Here is a 26319-nt window from a genome sequence, read left to right on the forward strand (position 1 = left end):
GCAGAGTCTTGATCTGAGGAGTTGGCCCTTCTGTGTTGAGCCATGCGTTTGTGTCGTGGTTGTTTAGTCTCCCCAATATACAGGTCTGCATTCCTCACTGCATTGGACCGCATACACTAGATTGCTTTTTGTGTTTGGGTGTGCGGTCTTTGGGGTGGACCACATCTGTCTTAGTGTGTTCTTGGGTTTAAAAAACCCGCGATGTTATGTTTGTTGAAAATCCTCCTGAGTTTCTCTGATACTCCAGACACGTATGGAATCACAAGGGAACTTTCTCCTATTTAAAGATTTGTTGCTAACCATGTTAGCTTTTGTCCATCCCACATTTGAAGACTGTGACTCTTTCTGAAGGACTCTTAGGTAGAAAGATTTACTGCAGGACTTTTCCTCTTGCAGCCAAAGATCATGAGCTTCCTGTTATATCCCCACTGGTCAACCTGCTCCTAGGCCTTTCAATTTGACAAAACATCTGTTCTTTCCTTCTCCTCCAGATGGCGCCATTGTCATTGAAAAAGGGCCATCACGTTGTAGAGGACTGGAATAAAGACTGAGCCTTGGGTTTTTTATTTTCAATGTCAACCGTGTTGAAAACAATAAAGACACAGAGACTCACATTTCGCTTTCTTATTCGGTCTTATCAGTCATGCAAAGCAAAAACACGATGCTACTGACAGAATCTTAGTTTCAGTATTTTTATTAAAACATGTTGTGCTGTGTAAATAACACTTGTACTGTGCATGTCCCCGTATTTACTTTACAATGACTCTGTTTTGACTCTGAGAGTTTGAACAAAGGTACAACAAAAAAAGGCAAATGGATGCTGATGGGTCACATTAACATAAAAGAACAAAAGGAGGTCTTACACAAAGACATATACTTTTAGCACTTAGCTCAAAACACCCAGTTCACAATGGCAATGAAATGAAAAATTAGGCTACAAAAGGAGGACAGCACCCATAAGCTTACAAAAGTAGATATTACAAAACAACAAGGCAAAGGCAGGCATGTAAGAAAAGCAATCTAGTAGTTAGCCTGCATTACTAACAAATAACTGCACAAATCACAAACAACAGTGAAGTGCATCCAGTAAGTGGCCAGTGTCATCTCCAGAGGGACCACTCCTCGACGGGGATCCACAAATAGACAGAAACAGCAAAAGTTAAATTAATATGGACTAACAGCGACCAACAGCGGTCGTAACACTCCCCCCTTAAAATTAAAAGCTCCTTGTAGCGGCTTGACGTTAACGGTACGTAACATTCACAGATCAGCTCTACAGTCTAGACAAAACATTTGTAATCACATTTGCAGACCCCATTTCATGTTGGATATCGAGGTTAAAGACTTGTACTTAGAGTGCCCACTCATGAGCCGCTGGTTATTAAACATATGATACAGGAAGAGAAGTGGATTGTGAACAGTAAACACAACAGACAGAGAAGTAGTTCCAACATAGACTTTGAAAGGCTGTTGCACTAATAACAGAGCATGGCTTTCAATTCAATTTCAATTTTATGCAGCGCCAGAAGGTGTCAGAGGTCGCACGCCTGTGGAGCAACTAGGGGGTTAAGTGTCTTGCTCAGGGACACATTGGTGTCACAGTGGGGAGATAGAGAGAGGGAGAGAGAGGAACAGAGAGAAGGAGAGAGCCATAAATAGGGATGGGGGGCAGCCTACACAATATACACAGAGGTACAGACAGTAAGGGTAATCTTGGTACAAACTGAATGAATAATGGTACAGATATTTATAGTAATGTTTATGATCATAATAACAGTAATAATAGCAATAGGATTAGTGCTCAGCTCAGTGCATCATGGGAAATCCCCCGGCAGTCTAGGCCTATAGCAGCACTAAGGGATGGTTCAGGACTCACCTGAGCCAGCCCTAACTATAAGCTTTATCAAAGAGGAAAGTCTTAAGCCTACTCTTAAATGTGGAGATGGTGTCTGCCTCCTGAACCCAAACTGGAACCTGGTTCCACAGGAGAGGAGCTTGATAGCTGAACGCTCTGGCTCCTAGTCTACTTTTGGAGACTCTAGGAACCACAAGTAACCCTGCATTCTGGGAGCGCAGTGCTCTGGTGGGGTAGTAAGGTACTATGAGCTCTTTAAGATAAGATGGTGCCTGACCATGAAGAGCTTTGTAGGTAAGAAGAATGATTTTAAATTTATTCTGGATTTTACTGGAAGCCAATGCAAAGAAGCTAAAACAGGAGAAATGTGATCTCTTTTCCTGGTTCCTGTCAGAACACGTGCTGCAGCATTCTGGATCAGCTGAAGAGTCTTAATGGACTTTTTCGAGCAGCCTGATAATAAGGAATTGCAGTAATCCAGCCTAGAAGTAACAAATGCATGGACTAGTTTTTCTGCATCATTTTTAGACAGGATGTTCCTGATTTTCGCAATATTACGTAGGTGAAAAAAGGCGGTCCTTGAAATTTGCTTAATGTGAGACTTAAACGACATGTCCTGATCAAAGAAAACTCCAAGATTCTTCACAGTGGTGCTGGAGGCCAAGGCGATGCCATCAAGGGAAACTTATCTTTAGATAATGCGTCACGGAGGTGCTTAGGCCCCAGAGCAATAACTTCAGTTTTATCTGAGTTTAACATTAGAGGTTTGTTTCTATCTAAATGGGGCTATAATAATTTGCTAGGTGTCGGCTGAACGTGACACATGTCCACACATAGGCTTATTTGGTGCCGAGTAGACTGGTCTGACTGGCACTGGTCCAGTGCTGCTGGATGCAAAAAAATTAATGGCCACGGCTTTTTTGCCAAACCTGAGCTTGGAACGCAGCAAAGACTAGTTTAGCTGGTGTTACGGCCCACTGCTTCCACTGTCGGCTCTGTGTGCACCTGTACACCTATGCCATTATGCACATAAGACAGACACCTGGCCCAAATTTGAAACATGGCGGTATGAGGTTGCGCCAACTGATTTTTGGCGGAAAGTGTGTATTTTCTTGTGAAGAAATTAAGAAAGAAAGACGTTACAACAAACAGCTGTCTTTGTGATCTTTATTAAAAGTAAGAATTACAGATGAATCAGCTGAAGGGCAGAGCTCATACACCAGAGGGCTGTTAGAGAGTCTGACCCAGAGAAACAGAGAAGACGTTTAATGCTAGAGAATAATTGGAGAGTCCAACAGAAAAGCCTTTCTCAGCCTTGAGCCACAGTGGAAACTCCTTTCATACAGGAAAGCATGAAACAAAACAATCTCACAGAAGGTCATTATATCAAAACACTGGTACACTTAGTGGAAATTATAACACCATATAAGATGAGCAAAGAACATAAAGTAATGACATATAGAGGATTATTAAAAGTACAGACAGGTAAAATCTTTGTTTCTATTACAGTTCCCCCTTCGGCCGTCACATGGTCACATTAAGTTTATAACAAACTTTTAGTTCATCAATGAATGCTCTCATCTTACTGTGTAAGCACATCATTAGTAGACAAAAGAAATGAGCTTTGGCAGTTTTTGTAGCAGAGACATTCTTGAGTAGTGAGCAAGCTAAGAGATCAAAACATTTAATTTAAGCAGTTTGGTCAAAATCATCAATGTTGTCATTGTCATGATCAGGTGGATTCAATCAGGTGAATCATTTGACATGTTTCTCAGGAAGGAGGCAGAACAGGAAGTGACTGGGTCAGCGTCGCTAAGACTGATGTACATTATATACATTAATTACAAGGACACATTAACTGCAAACAGTACAAACAACCACAGAGGAGATGGTGCATGGGTTGGTGCAGGAGCCACGTTGAGAGCTTCAGTCTGCTTCAAAAAAGGGCTTCTTGAACAATCAAAGAGAATCTTTTATTTAAGATTTCAAACTTAACCGACATGTCTTCACCTCAGCTGGAGCCAACTCGAGTGAATCTGCGTCTCTTTGCATCGACTAGATTTGGATTTGCTTTCAGTCTGAACAAAAACCCATTCAGTAATAGAAAATAAAAACAGTGAATATAGATGTAAACTACAGATTATTTAATGTAAATATGTTTAACTACAGCTCAATAACAAGAATATATGTATGAATGAAGAACACAGAAACAATATTTCATCATATGTGGAGGTTCATTCTGTCCAACAAAATGGATCAACTGCTTCTCCTCAACAGAACTAACTCGGACTTCTGCAGATCTGCCGCCTTCTGTTTTACAGAGTCCTGGTTCACCGAGCACATCGCGGATAGTGCACTTCACCTACTGGGATTTACGCTTTTCCGGGCGGACCGTAAAGCTGATTCTGAAATGCAGTGACTGCCCTCTACTGGGTACTGCAGTTTCATTTTGCTACTGGCTGATAAAACCTCTGGACTGACGCTTTCCAGCTCTTTCCAAATCAAACTTCCTCAGCTGTCATCACATGACGTTAGTCTAGCACAATCACATGATAACAGGTGGTGGTATTCAGGGCAGGAGGAAACAGCTAGCTCGGCTCTGGGAAAAATGTCACACTGATGCTTTGTCAATGCATTTGTGTCTTTTAAGGATTTTACTGTGTGTGTAAATTTGCCACACATGCCACAACCGTACGGTTTTTCTCCAATGTGAAGACGTTGGTGGGTTTTCAGGTTACCTGATGTCCTGAAAGTTTTCCCACACTGTTCACAGCTGTGCAGTTTCTCTCCCGTGTGAACACGGTGGTGGATTTTTAGGTAACCTGGTGTAGTGAAAGTTTTCCCACACTGTTCACAGCAGTACGGTTTCTCTCCAGTTTTTTCTCCAATGTGAAGACGTTGGTGGGTTTTTAGGTTACCTGATGTCCTGAAAGTTTTCCCACACTGTTCACAGCTGTGCAGTTTCTCTCCAGTGTGAACACGTTGGTGGAGTTTTAGGTTATTTGATTGAGTGAAAGCTTTTCCACACTGTCACACCAGTACGGTTTCTCTCCCGTGTGAACACGTTGGTGGATTTTTAGGTAACCTGGTGTAGTGAAAGTTTTCCCACACTGTTCACAGCAGTACGGTTTCTCTCCAGTGTGAACACGTTGGTGCTTTTTTAGGTTACCTGACATAGTGAAAGTTTTCCCACACTGTTCACACCTGTAGGGTTTCTCTCCAGTGTGAACACGTTGGTGCTTTTTTAGGGCACCTGATTGAGCAAAAGTTTTCCCACACTGTTCACACCAATACGGTTTTTCTCCAGTGTGAACACGTTGGTGGGTTTTTAGGGCACCTGATGTCTTGAAAGTTTTCCCACACTGTTCACACCAGTACGGTCTCTCCTGTGAACACGTTGGTGGATTAGTACTTCCCATGATGTCCTGAAAGTTTTCCCACACTGTTCACAGCTGTGCAGTTTCTCTCCAGTGTGAACACGTTGGTGGAGTTTTAGGTTATTTGATTGAGTGAAAGCTTTTCCACACTGGTCACACCAGTACGGTTTCTCTCCCGTGTGAACACGTTGGTGGGTTTTTAGGTAACCTGGTGTAGTGAAAGCTTTCCCACACTGTTCACAGCAGTACGGTTTCTCTCCAGTGTGAACACGTTGGTGCTTTTCTAGGGTACCTGATCGAGTGAAGGTTTTCCCACACTGTTCACACCAGTACGGTTTCTCTCCAGTGTGAACACGTTGGTGGATTTTTAGGGTACCTGATCGCGAAGGTTTTTCCACACTGTTCACACCGGTATGGTTTTCTCCAGTGTGAACACGTTGGTGAATTTTTAGTTGACCTGCAGTAATGAACGTTTTCCCACACTGGTCACAGCTGTACAGTTTCTCGCCAGTGTGAACTCGTTCGTGGGTTTTTAGCTGGCTGGATTGAGTGAAAGTTTTCCCACACTGTTCACAGCAGTATGGTTTCTCTCCAGTGTGAACACGTTGGTGCTTTTTTAGGTCACCTGATTGAGTGAACGTTTTCCCACACTGGTTACAGCTGTACGGTTTCTCTCCAGTGTGAACACGTTGGTGGATTTTTAGGTCACCTGATGTAGTGAAAGCTTTTCCACACTGGTCACAGCTGTACGGTTTCTCTCCAGTGTGAACTCTCTGATGAATCTTCAAATTTCCAGATTTTGTGAAGGATTTGTCACAGTGCTGACAGTGATGACATTTGAGTCCCTCTCTTCCCTCCTTCTCTATATCAACAGAGAGAAACAGTGAGTGAGATGTCATGGTGCAGCGAGCTATCTAAAACCATAAATGACATTAGAGCACATCTTTGAAATTACATACTAACCTACTGTACCACATAGCACGTATGTGCTGTCTATGAAATACTCAGGCATACACACTCACTATATACTGCATACTAAATAAATGATCAGTGTGTTATTACCATGTAAGCCTGACTGTTCACACTGAAGTACTCAAGCAAATTGAGTTTGAAAAAAAATTGGAAAATATTGGTTCAGCTCTTGCACACTTCCTAAGGGGTGCTATAACCAGTTTTTTTCACATTTGGGTTTGAAACTCCCGCTCACGAAAGCTTATATCAAAAACTTTATATCCACGCGTTCAGGGGATCTGGCTGAATCTCCTGGTATAGGCCACGCCCATTTCCTGCACTTTCCCCCCACTCCATCGCAATAACTGAAAAAAATTTTGATTTACTCCTCCGAAAGTGAAATTCCGATCGGCATCTACCAAATGTTTGCAAAAAAAAGTGATGCAATATCTTAGGTGTGGAATGGCCGATCAACACCAAACTTGAAGCACTCATGTGACATCCCCCCCCTGAGGGGCTTTGCAAAATTTGGTTCAACTAGCCCCTAGGTGGCGTATTTAACCCGAAAAATTATAAACACTATTCACATTGACATAAAGTTGTTGCCGAATTGTTCAGCATGGTCTCCTTACTCCGGGCACCAAAGTTGACCCAAATATGTTCATATTCATCCAGCTGTTATTGCATATTAAAAGTTTAAAAAAAATTCATTTACATGCATTTTGTATCTCCATAACTACATGTCCGATGGATACCAAATTTTGGTCAATTGTTCTCCATGGGCCTTGATGACACCCGAAAACTTTGGTGCAATTCAGCTTATAGGTGGCGCTATAATCAAAGCTCAAATACCCTGGGGAAATCCCATTCATTTCAGTGGGATTTGGACCCAAGGCATATTTTGCCTCATAACTACGCACCACTGCATCGCACAGTCATAAACCTTATTTCTGCATGTTTGGGGGATAATGCCGAATCGTATGGTATAAGACACTTCTGCAATGACATTTTGGTGACAACTTGGTGGCAACTCCGATTGGCACCAAACTAGGCACAGACCATCTCTGGTTCAAGCCGATAAGTTTGTAGAGGGTATTTTGATCCCACAAAAATGTACCAATTAGAAGCTAACAAATATTTGCGAAAATGCTAAAAACAGTAAGTGATGTCATATGTTAGGCTTGCAATGACAGAGTTCTGAACAGCCTACAGACGGTAAAGCTCCTCGCAGTAATCTAAACGAGAGGAAATAAAAGCATGGATGATCATCTCCAACTCGCCCTTTGACAGCAGTGTTCTTAATTTGGATATATTCCTTAGCTGGAAGAAACAGTTTCTGACCAATTGTTTAGAGTGGTACTCTAAGGACATCGCAGAATCAAAAACACCTACGCTCCTGAGGCTCAGCTGGACAGACTAGCCTAAGTCAACAATATGCTGTTTAATCTGAGGGATTCTACTTACAGGGGCAATAATCAGTGTTTGGATCTCAGTTTCCTTGAATGAGCAGTACAGTTGAATATCATCTGCATACAGATGGTAAGATATGTCACTGTATCGACTAATTACCTGTGCTGGAAATATATACAAAAAGGAACAGGATAGGTCCCAAGACAGAACCCTGAGGTACCCTCCACGACAACCCTGCAGTTTCAGACATGATCTGATTTACATAAACACTAAAATTTCTACCAGAAAGGTAGGATGAAAACCATTTTAAAACTATTCCAGACATCCCAACCAGATCAACCCAACAAGAGTCTATTTATCATAATATTTTGATCAACAGTATCCAAAGCAGATCAAAGGCCCAAGAGAACCACAACGGTGTATTCCTTAGAGTCAGCTGACATCAGAATGTCACCAGAAACTTTAAGTAATGCAGTTTCTGTGGAATGCTTTTTACGGAAACCAGACTGGAATTTGTCAAACAGCTTGTGATTCTCTAAGAAAAAGAGTTTCTCTGCTACAACTTCTTGTAGAATTTGACATGAATATTACTGCCAAGTTTGGACATTGGCCTGTAGGTCTTAGGTTATAATGGATCCAAGCCGGGCTTTTTAAGTACAGGCTTAACAACAGCATGTTTTTAAAAAAAACAAGGAACGACACCAGTTAAAAGTGAAGTATTTTGCAAGAGCTAATAAATGTAGACACAGCCCATGGACGTCTGTCAGCAACAAGTTTACTCCATGACCCCACCACAATCTCTCGAAAGTGCAAAGAACTGAATGCTAAGAGAGGGGACGTGGTTGAAGAAATCAAGGGGGTCATGGCGTTGATAAATGTGGGAATGACAACTGATGATCACCGTAAGATAAACTACATGTCACCTATCACTATGTCACACCACAATATGACATGAAGAGCAGGGTACTCCCCACAACAAGCGTACCAAGCCACTCCAAAACAGCAAACAATATTCGAAAACAGTTGCAGCAGCAATTACTCAGTCCTTGGATTTGATGCGTCAGCCAAAATGGAGCTTACTTTGCAGCAAAAAAAAAAGAAGAGAAAAAGAAATCTTTACAGAGTCAATAGGGACCTCGCACGGTCGTGCTCGGGCCCTAAAAACAGGCTCGGGCTAATAATTTTGATGAGCTGTCGGACACGGATCGGGCCTAGATTTAAGGCCCGAGCAGCGCTCTTAATAGGATCAGGGAGAACATCTATAGGACAAGATGAAGGTTTCAATGTATGTAGCAGAGAGGTGAAGTCCTGTAATGTCAAAGGTTTAAAATATGACCAAGAATGAGCAGGAGACAGGTCACATGCAGAGTTCTGAGTAAGTGATGGTGAGATGATTGTCCTAACAGCTCTGATCTTATTTACAAAGAAGTGAAGGAATTCATTACAGTCTGATTTAGAGGACACAGTTACTCAAGGGGCAGAAGGAGAAACAATTGCATTTATAGTGTCAAACAAGATTTTACAGAGGAAAGTTAATGTCAAAGAACACAGCTATGATCACTCACATGAACATCTTCTACACAAGCGTTTCCTATATCAAGACCAAGTGTCAAAAATCACTAATTTTAAAAAAACTAAATTATATCATGGTCATATGGTCAGTCTCCAGTGTGGAAAAAAATGTAACAACCTGTTTTTAACGTTAGTCATCAAATAACTGTAGACTGTATATGCAAATAACCGAGTACTCAATCGAGCTGACTTTGGGAATATTTGTCGAGGTTCAGACCGAGTGATAGAAGTGAATGTAGTAAACGCAAATGAGACAGAAGAAGATGAGACTGAGGCTATTCAGAAGGAGCCAGGTGGAGATTCAGGGTGAAGTAGTGAGGAGGCGAGCAGCGTTAAATCCAAGCAGCACAACAATACGGAACGCAGCACAACCCGAGGCTAGCTGTAGCAACCCGAGGCTAGCTGTAGCAACCCGAGGCTAGCTGTAGCAACCCGAGGCTAGCTGTAGCAGCGGCAGCTGGATTGCACAGTGGATTTATAAGATGTCTGACCCGGTGTTAGGAGGGACAATCAACTAAGATGCTCGCGCCGAACGTGGACCTGCTGCCTTTCACAGGGGAAGAAGAAGAAGAAGACCTCCAGCTGAATTGCTGTCACAATAGAGGCCAGTACCTGCTGGAGAGAGGAGGGTGACGGGATCCTACAGACAGACTCACTGGACTCTAGGTGAGAATAACTTGGTGGTGATGATATTCTGTAATTCATTGCGTTAACTTGTATTAACCGCAAATAAAAAAATTCATGGTCATGTTTGAATAATCAGAGAAACATAAGCTCCAAGAAATTGGAGTTCCAACCACTGACCAGAAAAGTTATGTTTTTAAACAAAGAAAAAAATACTGGGGAATTTTTAACTCCCTAAGTTACAGATAGGGAACATCGGGTTCTCCAGTCCATAGTCTGTGTGAGAAGACTACAGGAATAAAAAATGCAGCACGTTAGAGATAGACCGAGGTCGTCTGTAAAGGCAGCTTTTGTCTTGAATATATTTCTGTTGTATTAAATATATTTTTGTCACATAGTTGTTATGTCGGGGTGGTAGTTTTTAACAGTGTCTCAGTAAAGAAAATAGTGGAAACCTAACGGTGACTACGGAAACAGTGCCTTACTGATCGGGTGAACTCCAGCCAAACTGGCTGGCTGTTAAGAGGGAATAAATGTTGTAAGGGACATAGTACTGAACTGACAGGAGATGAAAGTACATGATAAAAAGAGAAAGAAATATGGTTTTAAAGGGAAACTAAGCGTATCAGGGTATATAAGATTAGTCCAAGAGAGAGAAGAAAGAAAAAAAGAAAAAATGGTGTTGTACTGATAAAGAATAAAAATAAAAAGCAGGTTATACAGAAGCAAGAGCATAGCTCGGGGAAGAAACCTTAGTAGATAAGGAAGATGAAACCGCAGTAACAGTGAGGAGACAAGACAGGGATTTTCCCAAACATTTTCCCCAAAGCAATGTGATGCATAAAGAAGGAACACCACATGACTGCCTGTCAGACATAACACAAAGTGTCTTTCAGAGACCAGACTTGACTGACACACCATATGATGACGCACAGTGTTTGTAGATGGCTCGTTCCATTTACATCGGAGGTCGGAGCTGGGAATGACGTCACACCCGAGTTGACGGCGTTCCAGTTAACACGTCGGAAAACCTCGCTCAGCCAGCTGTTGTTTACAACAGGTTAGCTATTGTTACGCAGGTTGATAAAATTTTAATTTTTTTTTAAAGGACACACTGTGTGGTATTTACTCACACTAAACACTGTGGCAACACGTCCACAGACAGCAGCTGGATTTCTATGAGTCACAAGTACACGGAAGTGCTAATAAAAGTATAACGTACTGTTGATACCCTGACCGTCATCTTGGATCACAAAGTCGGGTAGTGCGGTTCTCTCGACTTAAGGGCGTTCCCTTTGAAATTTTGACCTTTGAACTTGGAAATTCCTGCTTCCCACGTCCAATGGAACGCACCATTATTGGCAGCAACACAACTACCTAAAAAAGTTGTTATGTGCAGCACACTCAAAAGGGACAGGTCCTGTTTCAACAGGAAACCATAAAACAGATGAAGCTAAAAAGCAGCACTCTTGAGCCATGTCTCAATATCTGAGTGGCTCCTCCTCTAACACTCGTTATCTCACTCCAAATGTTTGATAATACTTGAGAGCCCTGTTTAATACTAATAGGGGTCATTGCATCAGTTAGAGCAGGCCTATTCAATTGGCGGCCCGCGGGCCACATCCGGCCCCAAAGCAACCTGCATGTGGCCCGGCACATAATCTAACAAAGGTAAACTACATGTTAAGTGTATGGAAGTAGCTAAAGATCACCGCCAATCAAGGCTCAGCTGTCTGACCTGCAGCCTCTCCCCTCTTTGTCTCTGCAGAGCGCCTCCGCTACACATTTATAGATTTATTTCCAGTGACATATTACTGACTTGGCTGATGTAAATCCTGTTGCTGGTTTCAATTAATATATGCAATTTAGCAATAAATAGGACTGATAAGAGCTGAACCAATAAGGATTACCAATACAAGTGACAATCCTAATGATACCCATCCCAACTTGTGCGAAAATGTCCGGCCCATCTCCATGTTCTGGTTTTAAAATCCGGTTAGTCTCTGGTGAGCAAAAGTCACCGTGGAGGAAAATCCCACAGGCAGGAGGAAAACTAAACTCCAGACTGACTCTGATCTCTACAAAGAGTCTCCACAGATACTATTTAGAGCTGAAACCTGCACGACAATCATTCAGAGAACAATAATGCAGGCAGACTGTTTGTCACTGAGAGAAACTCACCAACACACGAGCAAATATAATGACTCTGCTTCATTTTCACCATCATTGTTTGTTCTGCGCGCTCCCGACACAACGCGGGCCGCACCGCGCATGCGCCGCGCGGGAAAACCCACAGAACAAAGAAAGAAGAAACGCCATCTTGAAGATGAAAACAGGAACCACGGAGACACTTTGGAAATCAAACCACGTCAACACAAACCCTGGAGCGGGTTTTCAGGCTCTGATCTCTAACAACAGAATGAACGGATGATACACGGACCCTCGAGACTCTTCCTCGTGTCTTTAGTCTCGTGATGAAGTCATGAACACTGACCTGAACATCGGCGCTATCAGAGCACGAGGCTGCTGTTTGGCTCCTGCGGTCCGGGTTCTGGTTCTCCATCGTCCTGCAGGTCTCCGCTGTGACTGGTGGACCGTGTTGTCCTGGACTGAGTCTGGATTCTGGTCTCGGAGCTCTTCAGGCTGAGATACAGGAGCGCTGCGGGATCCCGCGGAGTGTTCTCGCGATGTCACGGTCTCGCCCCGCCCCTTAGTTACTGTCGCTAAGGCCGTTTAGAAACATGGCTCCTTGATTTCAGGCAGAAGATGAAGTTTAGTTAGTTGGTTTCCTGAAACCAGCTGATCATATTTGATGTGTATGAGGGAGTGTGCTTCACACAGAGCAGAGTTTTAATGAAGCGCTTGTTATTATCACATCAGAGGCTCATGAAAATATCCTGCTGAAGCTTTTTGTACAACAAAGACAGAAATAACTTCATGTGTACATTTAATGTTGAATTTACAGGAAGGCAGAATCATTAAGAATTAGTCGTAGACAGCGTTTCACAAAGTTTCTAAAGTGTCCTGTAACTCAACAAGTCACTAAACTGCACGATTGTTGAAGGGAGTCTGGGACTTTCTCCCCGGGCCACAAAGGAGTAGCTATATTACGGTTACTGTTTAAATGGTGAAATCAGATGAAACAGACAGTTTGTTCACAAACATCTGCTGCTTCTCTCGGCAGCTAAGAGAGTCCAAACACATCATTAACATCACAGTGAAGCTGTTTGTTCACTTAACGGGCCATCGTGTGTTTGTCCAGGTCGGCTCTCTATTCAAATGGGGATCAGCTGCTTGAAAAGGCGACTGATGCGCATTTTCACCTCTCTTCAGGTGATCAGCTTGAATAGGAGGCAGAGAGCTGAACATGTGGACATCAGCTGGCTATTCAGCTGCATTAATGAGCAGCCCAAACAGATGCAAACACAAAGCCACTGAAGGAAAACTGTGTGTTGTGAATGTAGCCTGCAAACCTCTTTAGTCTCCGGTAATACAGAAGAAATTAGAAATATAACAACAACATGTTAATGTGATGCTCAGTTAATAAATAAATGCTGGTAGTTGGGAATAATATTTGGGGAGGATCTCTTCTCTGTGGCAGCAGCAGGTATTAAAAGCACAGAATATAAACACACAAACAGAGAAACACAAACCTGATAGGCCTATAAATGTTTACATCTTTTCCCCTCATCTAGAAAAAACAGTCACGTGTCTGTGATCATATTCAGGCCACAGATCTTCTGCTGGTTCCAGACTTTTATTGGGGATCATCAAGAATATTTGCCTTTATGTTACCAGGCACATTTAATGACAGATTCTTATTCAGACAAATTTCCTGGCAGGAGACAAAGGACTCCTGTAGGGAATGGATACTGGGATTAAATAAAACAGTGGCAGACACACTAGATGGCGCCAGAGCCCACTCAGACATAACTTAGTGCCTCCTGACTGTATTTCACCATTTGAAATGGAAACTGCAGTCTCGTAACTTTTAACCTCTCTGGATGTTCGGTCAGAACAATGCAAAAATAAATAATAAGATCGCATCCCATCAAGTTAATGGGACAGTTCTCTGCTTCACTGTGTGTTATTGCAAGCATTATTTTGTCATAGTCAGTTAAAGGTTGAGACTCACTCACTGATGTGTGTGCGACAGGCCGGCCTTTCCCCAGGGTCCACCCAGCCTCCTCTCCACCCTCTCAGTCAGATTTTACATGTCCACTCTTTCTCCACGTCTGAGGATTTGGATTGAGGATCCACTGATGTCATTAACCCCAGCACCCTCTCCCACGGCCCCCTCATCGTTGCCGGCCAGAGCGAGGTTCTTTTTCTTGGCTTAGGTCGGTGAGGGCTTTATATATAGTCAGTCGGGCGTCATCCAGTTTCTTCTGACGACGGCTTTTAGTTTGTTCTTAGTCATTCAGCTGATGATGTTTTCCATGAAATACAACTTCCACTTACCCCTCCAGTGATTTCTGGTGTTATCCGGCTCAGGAGATGTTCTTTCAAGTGGCCGCATTCACACGTGCTAGGAAGCCTGACAGGTCTCCAATGGGCCCTACGCCCATGAGATGATGCTTGACAGATTCATCTACAACATTTGTAATAACCACGAGAGACTTGACTTGGACTCTAGCTCAAAGATTTGTGAGCATCTCTGGCTTATGGACTAGCTTTGTTAACTCTGGGTTTTCAGCTAGTTTTGTTAACCCAGAGTTAACAAAGCTATTTGGCAATTGTAAATCAATCAATTAAGTTCAGTTACAGATCGAGGGTGTTAATATAGAAAGAGTACATGTAATGAAATTGCTTGGAGTGATTATAGATGACAAGATTTGCTGGAAATCTCGCATAAAACATATCCAAACAAAACTGTAGAATTATTTCAGTCCTGGCTAAAGCTAAGCACATTCTAGATTACATATCTCACCACATTTTGTATTGTTCACTGGTGTTACTGTATTTAAATTACTGTGTAGAGGTTTGGGGTAACACATATCAAAATTCATTGCAATCGTTATTTATACTTCAAAAAACAGCAATGAGAATAATTCATAACACTGGATATTTGGAACACACCAACTCATTATTTTCACAGTCTAAAGCATTAAAACTATTTGATCTATCTGAATTTCAAACAGCAGTAATTATGTTCATGGCAATGTACAGAAAAGGTTTTCGGAAAGAGAGCGGGTCTACGACTTAAGGGGAAAGTCAAATTTTAAAAGGCCCAGTTTTTGAACTACTCGAAAAAGTTTCTGTTTATCTGTCAGGTGTCAAATTATGTAATAAACTAAATAATGAATTAAAGCAACGTCTAAACATATTCCATTTTAAAAAGAAATTATATTCCAGAGGTAAAGAGAATAATAAATGCTAATAATAACCTGGGGTTATATTGAATAATTTGTAGTATGTATAAATGTTGTCGTGTATGGGTAATATCTGTATGTGAATGGAACTTTTGAATATATATTTCATTGATTATAGATTTATTATCTCTGTAGACTTATTTTGTAGTGATTTACTTAAATATGGTAGTACGGGTATAAAAAGGTAACAAAGGTAGGAGTTCATAAGTTTTACTTCTTCCTACCTTCCTTGTGTAAATAGAGGTTTTTAAGTACTGGAAAGTATGGAGTTGTACTTTGTTGTTCATTTGTTTTTTGTTTCGTTGATTATATTTTTAATTTTACTTACATGTTCAAAATAAAGATATCAATCCTCCTGTGTATGTTCTATTATTCTGTCATTTAACGTAGATTATTTAGTTTTGGATGAAGATTTTAAATCCAATAAAAACAACAGTTGTATTGTCTATCAGACAAGAGCAATTTTTTTTAACCTGTGAATGTATATATGAAATGTTAGTGTAGTTTCAGATTTGGATAAATATGGACGTCCATTTTGGGCCGAAATCTTAAAAAATGAGACAAAAAACTACAAACTGAACTCTTGACCGACAGACCTGATTTAGTCCAAAATAGAAGACACATTCTGCAGAACGTCGACACTTAGTATACATTTAGGTGAAGATGTACTTAAATGTAGTAATATATACCAAATACGAATCCCAAAAAATTTAATATGGTTTAAACAGATGGAACTAGGTCCCAGCATGCAACACACACACGAAAACTGCAGCGTTGAAAAACTGCTTAATCTCTCCAATACACAACAACAGCTGTCTTTGTGATCTTTATTAAAAGTAAGAATTACAGAGTGATTCAGCTGAAGGGCAGAGCTCATACACCAGAGGGCTGTTAGAGAGTCTGACCCAGAGAAACAGAGAAGACATTTAATGCTAGAGAATAATTGTGGAGTCCAACAGAAACGCCTTTCTCAGCCTTGAACCACAGTGGAAACTCCTTTCTCACAGGAAAGCATGAAACAAAACAATCTCACAGAAGGTCATTATATCAAAACACTGGTACACTTAGTGGAAATTATAACACCACATAAGATGAGCAAAGAACATAAAGTAATGACATATAGAGGATTATTAAAAGTACAGACAGGTAAAATCTTTGTTTCTATTACAGTTCCCCCTTCGGCCGTCCCATGGTCACATTAAGTTTAGCTTCAGTCTGCTTCAAAGAAGAGCTTTTATTATCTTTTATTTAAGATTAAACATTTCAAACTTGAGCCGACATGTCTTCACCTCAGCTGGAGCCAACTCGAGTGAATCTGCGTCTCTTTGCATCGACTAAATTTGGATTTGCTTTCAGTCTGAACAAAAACATTCAGTAATAGAAAATAAAAACAGTGAATATAGATGTAAACTACAGATTATCTAACGTAAACATGTTTAACTACAGCTCAGTAACAAGAATATATGTATGAAGCACACAGAAACAATATTTCATCAAGTGTGGAGGTTCATTCTTAACCTTGGGGGACACATCTGTAATAAATGAGTCTGAACTCAAGCCTCACACACCACCTCTTTGTTGGAGCTTTTGACCACATCCCATGGCCTTCTTAAAGAGTCACTAAACCCCCACACCTCTTATTTCAGCCAATGTGTATGGGTATTTAGTAGTGTTGATGATGGATTCAGGTCCAAATCTTGACACTTTCCTGTAAACCAGGGGTTTTCAAAGTGTGAGGCAGGCCTCCAAACAGTTTCAGGGGAGGCTCAGTGAATGAAAGTGAAACAATATTACATTACTTAATGCATTAGTTATCAATCACATAACAGATCACATAGTATAGCCAACATGTGTGAGTTCAGATCCAGTAGTATTTGGGAATTGTTCCCCCTCCCCATCAGTGTCAGAAACGAATAAATGCCTTAGGACAGACCTTTCTTGGTGTATCCAGAAGTTACAGACCCCTCCAAAAGTATTGGAACGGTAAGGCAAATTCCTTTGTTTTTGTTGTTCACTGAAGACGTTTGGGTTTAAGATCAAAGATGAGTGTGAGACAAGAGTTCAGAATTTCAGCTTTTATTTCCTGGTATTCACTAGATGTTTAACAACTTGGGACATACCGCCATTTGTATTGGATCACAGCATTCTTAGGGGAGTAAAAGTATTGGAGTAAATAACATTTAATATTTGGGTGAATAACCCTTGCTTGCAATAACTGCCTCAAGCCTGCGACCCATCAACATCACCAAACTGTTGCATTCTTAATTTGTGATGCTATTTCAGGCTTTTACCGCAGCTTCTTTCAGTGGTTTCGGGGTGTTTCTCCCGTCAGTCTCCTCTTAAGGAGGTGAAATGCAGCTCTATTGGGTTAAGGTCAGGTGATTGACTTGGCCAGTCTAAAACCTTCCACTTTTACCCCTGATGAAGTCCTTTGTTTTGTTAGTGTGCTCTAGATGTAAATACCAGGAAATAAAAGATAAAACTCTGAACTTGTCTCATACTCATCTTTTGATCTTAAACCCAAATGTCTTCAGGGAACAACAAAAACAAAGGAATTTGCCTTACTGTTCCAATACTTTTGGAGGGGACACGTCAAACAGCGATATTAGGCTATTTTGGCTCAAATGTTCAGTATCTATGGGATCAAATAATATAAACATCATCCCACTGGCATCCAGGAGTTGAGTGAAACTTACCAAGTGTACTAAAGATTTACTCTCTTCTGGGATGCCGTTTCCCACGCTTTGTCTGAGGGGAGGTCCGCAGTCTCAGACTTTGAAAACCCCTACGGTACACTCTGAATTCTACACGCAGTGCTAGAAAAATGCAGTGACTGCCCTCTACTGGCTGAAACCTGCCTACAACAGTTTAATTTTTCTGTCATCGCATGACATTAGTCCAGCACAGTCACATGATAACAGGTAGCTCACCTCTGTGGAAGATGTCACTCTGATACTTTGTGAATGGATTTGTGTCTTCTAAGGTTTCTCCTGTATGCATAAGATTTGCCACATTGGCCACAGCTGTACGGTTTCTCTCCAGTGTGAACACGTTGGTGGATCTTCAGGGAATCTAATCTAGTGAAAAATTTTCCACACTGGTCACAGCTGTACGGTTTCTCTCCAGTGTGAACACGTTGGTGGCTTTTTAGGGTACCTGAACTACTAAAAGATTTTCCACACTGGTCACAGCTGTACGGTTTCTCTCCAGTGTGAACTCGTTGGTGGATTTTCAGAGAACCGGATTTCTTGAAAGATTTTCCACACTGGCCACAGCTGTACGGTTTTTCTCCAGTGTGAACTCGTTGGTGGATTTTCAGAGAACTTGATTTCTTGAAAAATTTTCCACACTGTTCACACCAGTACGGTTTCTCTCCAGTGTGAATACGTTGGTGGATTTTTAGGGTACTTAATCTACTAAAAGATTTTCCACACTGTTCACACCAGTACGGTTTCTCTCCAGTGTGAACACGGTGGTGGATTTTTAGGTCACCTGATTGAGAGAAAGTTTTCTCACACTGGTCGCAGCTGTACAGTTTCTCTCCAGTGTGAACACGTTCGTGGATTTTTAGGGTACTTAATCTACTAAAAGTTTTTCCACACTGTTCACACCAGTACGGTTTCTCTCCAGTGTGAACACGGTGGTGGATTTTTAGGTCACCTGATTTACTAAAAGTTTTCCCACACTGTTCACACCAGTACGGTTTCTCTCCAGTGTGAATACGTTGGTGAATTTTTAGGGTACTTAATCTACTAAAAGATTTTCCACACTGTTCACACCAGTATGGTTTCTCTCCAGTGTGAACACGTTGGTGCATTTTTAGGTAATCTGATGTATTGAAAATTTTCCACACTGCTCACAACAGTGAGGTTTCTCTCCAGTGTGGAGACGTCTGTGGATTGTTACTTCACGTGATGTGCTGAAAGCTTTGCCACACTGTTCACAGCTGTACAGTTTCTCTCCAGTGTAAACACTCTGATGAATCTTCAAATATCCAGATGTGAAGGATTTGTCAGAGTGTTGACGTTTGAGTCCATCTCTTCTTCTCCTTTTCTATATCAACAGAGAGAAATACAGTAAGTGAGATAGTGGAGTCACCTATATAAAACCATAAATGACATTGGAGCACATCTTATACTAACCTATTCTACAACACAGGGAGTATGTACGGTCTATTACATAGTCCTTCACAATGAAGTACTCAAGCAAATTGTGTAAAGGTCACTGTTTTTCACGTTTGATCTAAAGAACGATCAGGAATTAAGGTAAAACTAAAAATTTACATTCGACATCTTGTCGAAAGTGTGTAAATGCAGACAGCTGGAATTATTTTGAAAGCATTGCAGGAAAGGCCCAAAAGAGATTAACTGTCTGGAAATTGAATAAATTAGGAAAATAAATCTCCTTAAAGACCACACTTTTCTGTGGCTGAAAGTACGCAAAAGTAGTCAACAAGAAACAACAGAAGAATAAATCACATTGGATTTGAAAGGATAATAATGCTGTAATACTGAATAGGCTATATAAAGTTAAAAGATACTTAAAATAGGTCCATAAAAAGGAAAAGTTATAATGATGTAATTCAGTTTAAAATCTGATCTGCAATTTCTTTATTAAACAGGAGTAAATTAAAATGACCAATAATCTGCAGATCAGTAATCTATTGCTTTTTAGGTAAAAGGAGGATAAAAAGATAAATAGGATAAAAAGACCATCTGTGTTTAAAATGCCGTATTTACCTTCTATATAATTTTGAGGAAATGCACCTTAAAATTCCAATTTGCAGTGTTTGCTTTGTTTTTTAACAAGTTTCACTTTCTTCTTCACATATGTTTAAAATACCAGTTTGTGAAAAGGCAAGATCCTCTTTTTTAATGCAACACTACTACTGAAGTTAAATTGTTAACTTTTCTGAATTAATGATAAATGTATCAGTATTTAGCTTGTTGTGCCATTTAAGTACTTTGTAAGGGTACATATTTTTATTTTATTATTTAAATAATCTGTTGTACCGTTTCTGTTGCCAATGCTTATTTGAGATGGTGTGAAGGTATTTTGATATATTTTGGTAAGTTTAAAAGGTTAAACTCCTCATCAATTTTGGAGCAAATGCAAATGAGTACTTATCCTAGCATATTGCATGCCATACATAGAGGCTAACCCGGGATGTCAAACTAACCATTTTTTAAAGAATTGAAGTAATCCAGCCTAGAAGTAACAAATGCATGGACTAGTTTTTCTGCATCATTTTTATTCCTGATTTTCGCAATATTATGTAGGTGAAAAAAGGCGGTCCTTGAAATTTGCTTAATGTGAGACTTCAAGATTCCTCACAGTGGTGCTGGAGGCCAGGGTGATTCCATAAAGGGAAACTATATCTTTAGATAATGCGTCACGGAGGTGCTTAGGCCCCAGAGCAATGACTTCAGTTTTATCTCAATTTAACATTAGAAAATTACAGGTCATCCAGGTTTTAACATCCTGAAGGCACATTTGAAGTTTAGCTAACTGATGAGTTTCAACTGGCTTGATCGATAGATATAACTGAGTATCATCTGCATAACAATGAAAGTTTATGGAATATTTCCTGATAATATTGCCTAAAGGAAGCATATATAAAGTGAAGATTGGTCCGAGGACAGATCCTTTTGGAACTCCATGACTAACTTTGGCGTGCATGGAAGACTCATCGTAAACATGTACAAACTGATACGATACTGATCGATCTGATAAATAGGACTTAAACCAGCTTAGAGCGGTTCCTTTAATGCCAATGAAATGTTCCAGTCTCTGCAATAGGATCTGATGGTCAATGGTATCAAATGCAGCACTAAGATCTAATAATAAATCTTTATTTGTAGAGCACTTTTCAAAAACAAGTTACAAAGTGCTTTAACAAGTGTAAAGACAATAATACCCAAGAGACAATACAAAAACAATACAAGATAAAAGCATGAAAACATTGAAAAGACTAAAATAAACATTTAAGATAAATATAAAATTAGTAAAATACAATAAAAAGGGATAAAATAAAGTCAAATAAGATCGAGAAAGGCTCTCCTATAAAAGTATGTTTTAAGAAGTGACTTCACTGGAAGGGAGTTCACTGACTCAGCCGACCTGATTTCCTCGGGCAGGCTGTTCCAGAGCCTCGGGGCCCTGACAGCAAACGCTCTGTCCCCTTTAGTTTTCAGTCAAGACTCTGGAACAGACAACAGACCTCTGCCCGAGGATCTCAAGGTACGTGCTGGTGCGTATGGGACTAAAAGGTCAGAAATATAACAAGGCGAGAGGCCATGAAGAGCTTTAAAAGTGATCAATAGAATTTTAAAGTCAATTCTAAAACATACTGGGAGCCAGTGTAATGAAGCTAAAATAGGAGTAATGTGGTCATATTTCTTTGTTCTGGTTAAAAGCCTGGCAGCTGAGTTCTGGACAGTCTGGAGTCGATCAATAGATTTTTGGGTTAAACAGGTGAAAAGGCTGTTGCAATAATCCAGGCGTGATGAGATGAAGGCGTGTAAAATGGTCTCGGTGTCCTTAAAAGTTAACATTTTTGCTATATTTCTAAGTTGATAAAAACATGATTGAACAAGCTTTGTGGTGTGCTGCTCGAAATTTAAATTACTATCAAACCAAACACCAAGGTTCTTTGCCACAGGCTTATGAACATCAGGCTTAATTACACTGGCTCCCAGTATGTTTTAGAATTGACTTTAAAATTCTATTGATCACTTTTAAAGCTCTTCATGGCGGCTGGCAGATATATTTAGAATACGTCAGAAACTATAGTTTAATGGCTTATTAACATTAATGCTCCTCCACTGATAAACACGGAATTAGCTTTGTTTTTTTGTGTTGAGGCAGTGTTGTTAACAGGGGAGCTGCAGCTGTTCGCCCTCTGGTGGGCAAACTATGCAACACACATGACAATCCAAGATGGCGCAGAGTATAGCTGCCTCAGTGTTCGGTACGCTTTGTTTTGTGTGTTAATTCAGTTTTCGTCTGTGTTTCCCGGTGCTCTTTCACCAGGGAGGAGCTCATGAACATCAGGGGAACAACACACTTTTCATGCGTCATCAGTGGAATTATTGGACATTTTGGTGAAGGGCTATACATCGGTAGGGCTCTAACTAACATTGCTCTGTATCTTTCACTGGAGGCTCAGCAATGTGAGCACAGCTAAATGTACTCGATGATAACAAATCGGTTAGTGAGCTGGACTGGTTATTATAATAAGATTGTTGTCACACTGTCCTGAGACGTTATGTTGCATTATTGTATATTATGTTGGTCACGTAAGTTACAGCGACTGAGACGGCGGAGAAGCTGCGTACCTGAGTATCGGTAAAACGACAATAAATCTAAATTGAACGTGTCTCTCTCTGCGTCACTGAAGGCTAGTACAAACAAATTGTACTGTTACATTTTTTCTTACTGGCTAAAATCTACAATTTGACAAAACACTGGCGGTACACAGGATAGTAATATGGGTCACTGATAGGGATGGGTGTCAAGTAGCGATACCTTTAAAAGGTATCGACTGAAACAGTACTAGTATGAAAACATCTCCAGTCAAACCAGTAAATGCTCCGTACTTGTATAGCACCTTTCTAGTCTTGACCACTCAAAGCGCTTTTACACTACATCCACCAGTCACACACATTCATACACTGAGCCTAAGGGCTCAAACTGTTCATGTTATTCCACTCTGTGAAAGCAGGTTTTAATTGTAGGTTTCATTCACAGAAATCGAGGTGCTTGTGAGACGGTTAGAGAGACGGTTAGATAGCTCATATTGTTTGATGCAGCTTGTTCTAACAAAAGAAAATTCCTAGAGTTTAACAGAATTATATTATTCTAAACAAAAGGTTTTAGGTAGAAAGGTTTCTGGTCGGCTGTTACAACTGGCCTGCATCATGTTGAGGATGAAGTGTAGCGACTGTGCGAGACCTGTCACCGGCTTTATTTCCAAAGTTTGTTCATTTACACAGTCCATATGTGCAGGTGGTGAAGACGCGTCGGGTGAGTCGAGGTGAGAAGGCAGATCTGAATGTGTCTCAGTGCTCCTGACAGCACAGTCTGTTCATTGCAGCGACTTTACACAAAAACTAAACTGAAGACTAAATGGTGAAAATTGTGGTTGGTGAAAAATAAATTATAATAAATAAATTCACCTGACATTATCCTGGCCTCATGCTGACAGTTCAACAGCTGTGGTGCTCCACAACAGTTCGGCCCTCCCCTCTCACTCCGGGGAGGAGATTTGAGTTGGTACTTGACATATCTTTTACAAATGAAAGGTGCGATATGCAATAGTTATGGCTGAAAAGCACCAGCTAACACTGCTGGTTTGAACATGTGACATTAAGTGAAATTAAATGTGTGAGAGGCATCATTTTCTATTCCTCTAAAATTCAAATTTATTTTATGTTTGTATGTATTTCAAATGTATTTTCTAGATTTTTCTGCAAGCTGGCCGCAAGCTAAACCAACTACAACAGGCAAGTGACAGACTGTGACGCCACATATCACCAGAGCCTTCTCTATTTTATAGCCTAATAACCAATCGATAGGTGTCATTAGTGTTTACTGGCATTAGTCAGGCATAGGACAAAAGCAGGAAACAAACAATACAGGAGCACATAGGCCCTCTCCCAAGATAATTAGTTATTTGAAGGGGGGGGGGCTGCGTTTGACTGCATCCTGACTCTGGCTAAATCTAATCTGTTCACTGCAGATTAAACCTTCCTTATCTGATCACTATATCTTCTGTCTTAATTTCTCCAACCCCTTTTCAAACTAACTTTTTATGGTTTTTGCTACTGTTACATGCAGAATTTATAAACTATGTGAAAGAACACATTAACTAACCCCCAAGATGAACCGGAAGTTAACCTTCAGAGTCTATATAAGAGGCATAATGACAGCATATATATAACAGCAGACAGTAACAAAGGCCGTGTGGAAGAGAATATGTGACGCCCTTTAGTCTTTCTACCCAATCAATTTCAACCCAGCACTAATGTTGATTATATAAAGCACCTCGAATGCCTGCATGAATGAATGAATGTTTGTCTTGTCTCGTTTGTCCTATTTGTCTTAATGAATGAATGGCTACCTGTGTCGTTTGTCCTTTCACGCGTCCTGTGCCCTATATGTCCTACGCTAGTTTGAAAACTGTGATAGTTGCCTGCAGCTTCGGTATCATCATTGCCACGTATCTACCAGCACTATGCTAAAATACACAAGGAGATATGTATCTTCAAAACATCATGAAAGAGATTCAAGCACTCACTCCCAAAACAAGCAGCGGTGAAGTCACAGTGAAGGTTAACAAGAAAGCCTCCTCACAGATCAATCAGACGGATCATTGTTTGTTCTGCGCGCTCCGCCATTACACGTGCGCTGCACCGCGCATGCGCCGCGCGGGAAAATGGCGACAGTTACACAACAAAGAAAAGAGAAATGTTTTCTTTCAGCTTCCTCTCTTCAAGATGAAAACAGGAACCACGGAGACACTTTGGAAATCAAACCACGTCAACACAAACCCTGGAGCGGGTTTTCAGGCTCTGATCTCTAACAACAGAATGAACGGATGATACACGGACCCTCGAGACTCTTCCTCGTGTCTTTAGTCTCGTGATGAAGTCATGAACACTGACCTGAACATCGGCGCTATCAGAGCACGAGGCTGCTGTTTGGCTCCTGCGGTCCGGGTTCTGGTTCTCCATCGTCCTGCAGGTCTCCGCTGTGACTGGTGGACCGTGTTGTCCTGGACTGAGTCTGGATTCTGGTCTCGGAGCTCTTCAGGCTGAGATACAGGAGCGCTGCGGGATCCCGCGGAGTGTTCTCGCGATGTCACGGTGTCTCGCCCCGCCCCTTAGTTACTGTCGCTAAGGCCGTTTAGAAACATGGCTCCTTGATTTCAGGCAGAAGATGAAGTTTAGTTAGTTGGTTTCCTGAAACCAGCTGATCATATTTGATGTGTATGAGGGAGTGTGCTTCACACAGAGCAGAGTTTTAATGAAGCGCTTGTTATTATCACATCAGAGGCTCATGAAAATATCCTGCTGAAGTTTTTTGTACAACAAAGACAGAAATAACTTCATGTGTCACATTTAATGTTGAATTTACAGGAAGGCAGAATCATTAAGAATTAGTCGTAGACAGCGTTTCACAAAGTTTCTAAAGTGTCCTCTAACTCAACAAGTCACTAAACTGCAGGATTGTTGAAGGGAGTCTGGGACTTTCTCCCCGGGCCACAAAGGAGTAGCTATATTACGGTTACTGTTTAAATGGTGAAATCAGATGAAACAGTTTGTTCACAAACATCTGCTGCTTCTCTCGGCAGCTAAGAGAGTCCAAACACATCATTAACATCACAGTGAAGCTGTTTGTTCACTTAACGGGCCATCGTGTGTTTGTCCAGGTCGGCTCTCTATTCAAATGGGGATCAGCTGCTTGAAAACCCTGCTGGTAAAACCAGCATAATGCATGCTGGTTTTACCAGCAAGACCAGCATATGTTGTGTTTTGGTGCTGGTATGTTGGGCACCAGCACCAGCATTAAATATACCAGCATGGGATGCTGGTGCTGGTATGCTGGTTACTAAAGATGTTGAGGATAGTAGCTTGTTCACCAAGGAGGGATGCTGGATGCTGGACAACCACATTGAATTTTAGTATAATGAAAATGATGAAGATATTATGCTTCTTTGTTACATGTAATACCAAGTTATACCACCAAAATAAAGACATAAATGTTTTCAAAACAGTATTTTCATTTAATAATAACAAGAACCAGTAATCAATTACTGTTTAACATAAAAAACAAGCAAATCACAACATCGTCAAAATGAACAAAACTTAAGTACCCTTACATTGCATGGCACTTTGAGTGCTCTTATTCTCACTGAAGTGGCTGAAGTGAAGACCTTGTGGCTACTCCTACCTTTTAATGTGTGTAGTTCTGTGGGGTTAAAGGCTGCCTGGTGGTTTTGTTGGAGGGGCATTCTTTCCCCGTGAGGCTCCTTTCCCCCAGGGTTTTAGTGCCCCACATCGCCACTGCCAACTCTTTCACAAATAACGAATCCCTGGTGCTATTCTGGATCCTGGACCACGTCTCTTTTCGAATGCTTACTTCCCCTCCCAAGTGA

General features: G+C 41.0%; 1 pseudogene; it reads right to left on the bottom strand.

The window, feature by feature from the left end:
- Positions 1-3809: 3809 nt before the first annotated feature.
- LOC119912743 lies at positions 3810-25159 on the bottom strand (annotated as a pseudogene).
- Between the last annotated feature and the right edge of the window lie 1160 nt (positions 25160-26319).

The sequence above is a fragment of the Micropterus salmoides genome, unplaced genomic scaffold (genome assembly GCF_014851395.1).
Source record: "Micropterus salmoides isolate LMB-PRFRI ecotype aquatic unplaced genomic scaffold, ASM1485139v1 Ms_hic_scaffold_2, whole genome shotgun sequence".
Classification (NCBI taxonomy): domain Eukaryota; kingdom Metazoa; phylum Chordata; class Actinopteri; order Centrarchiformes; family Centrarchidae; genus Micropterus; species Micropterus salmoides.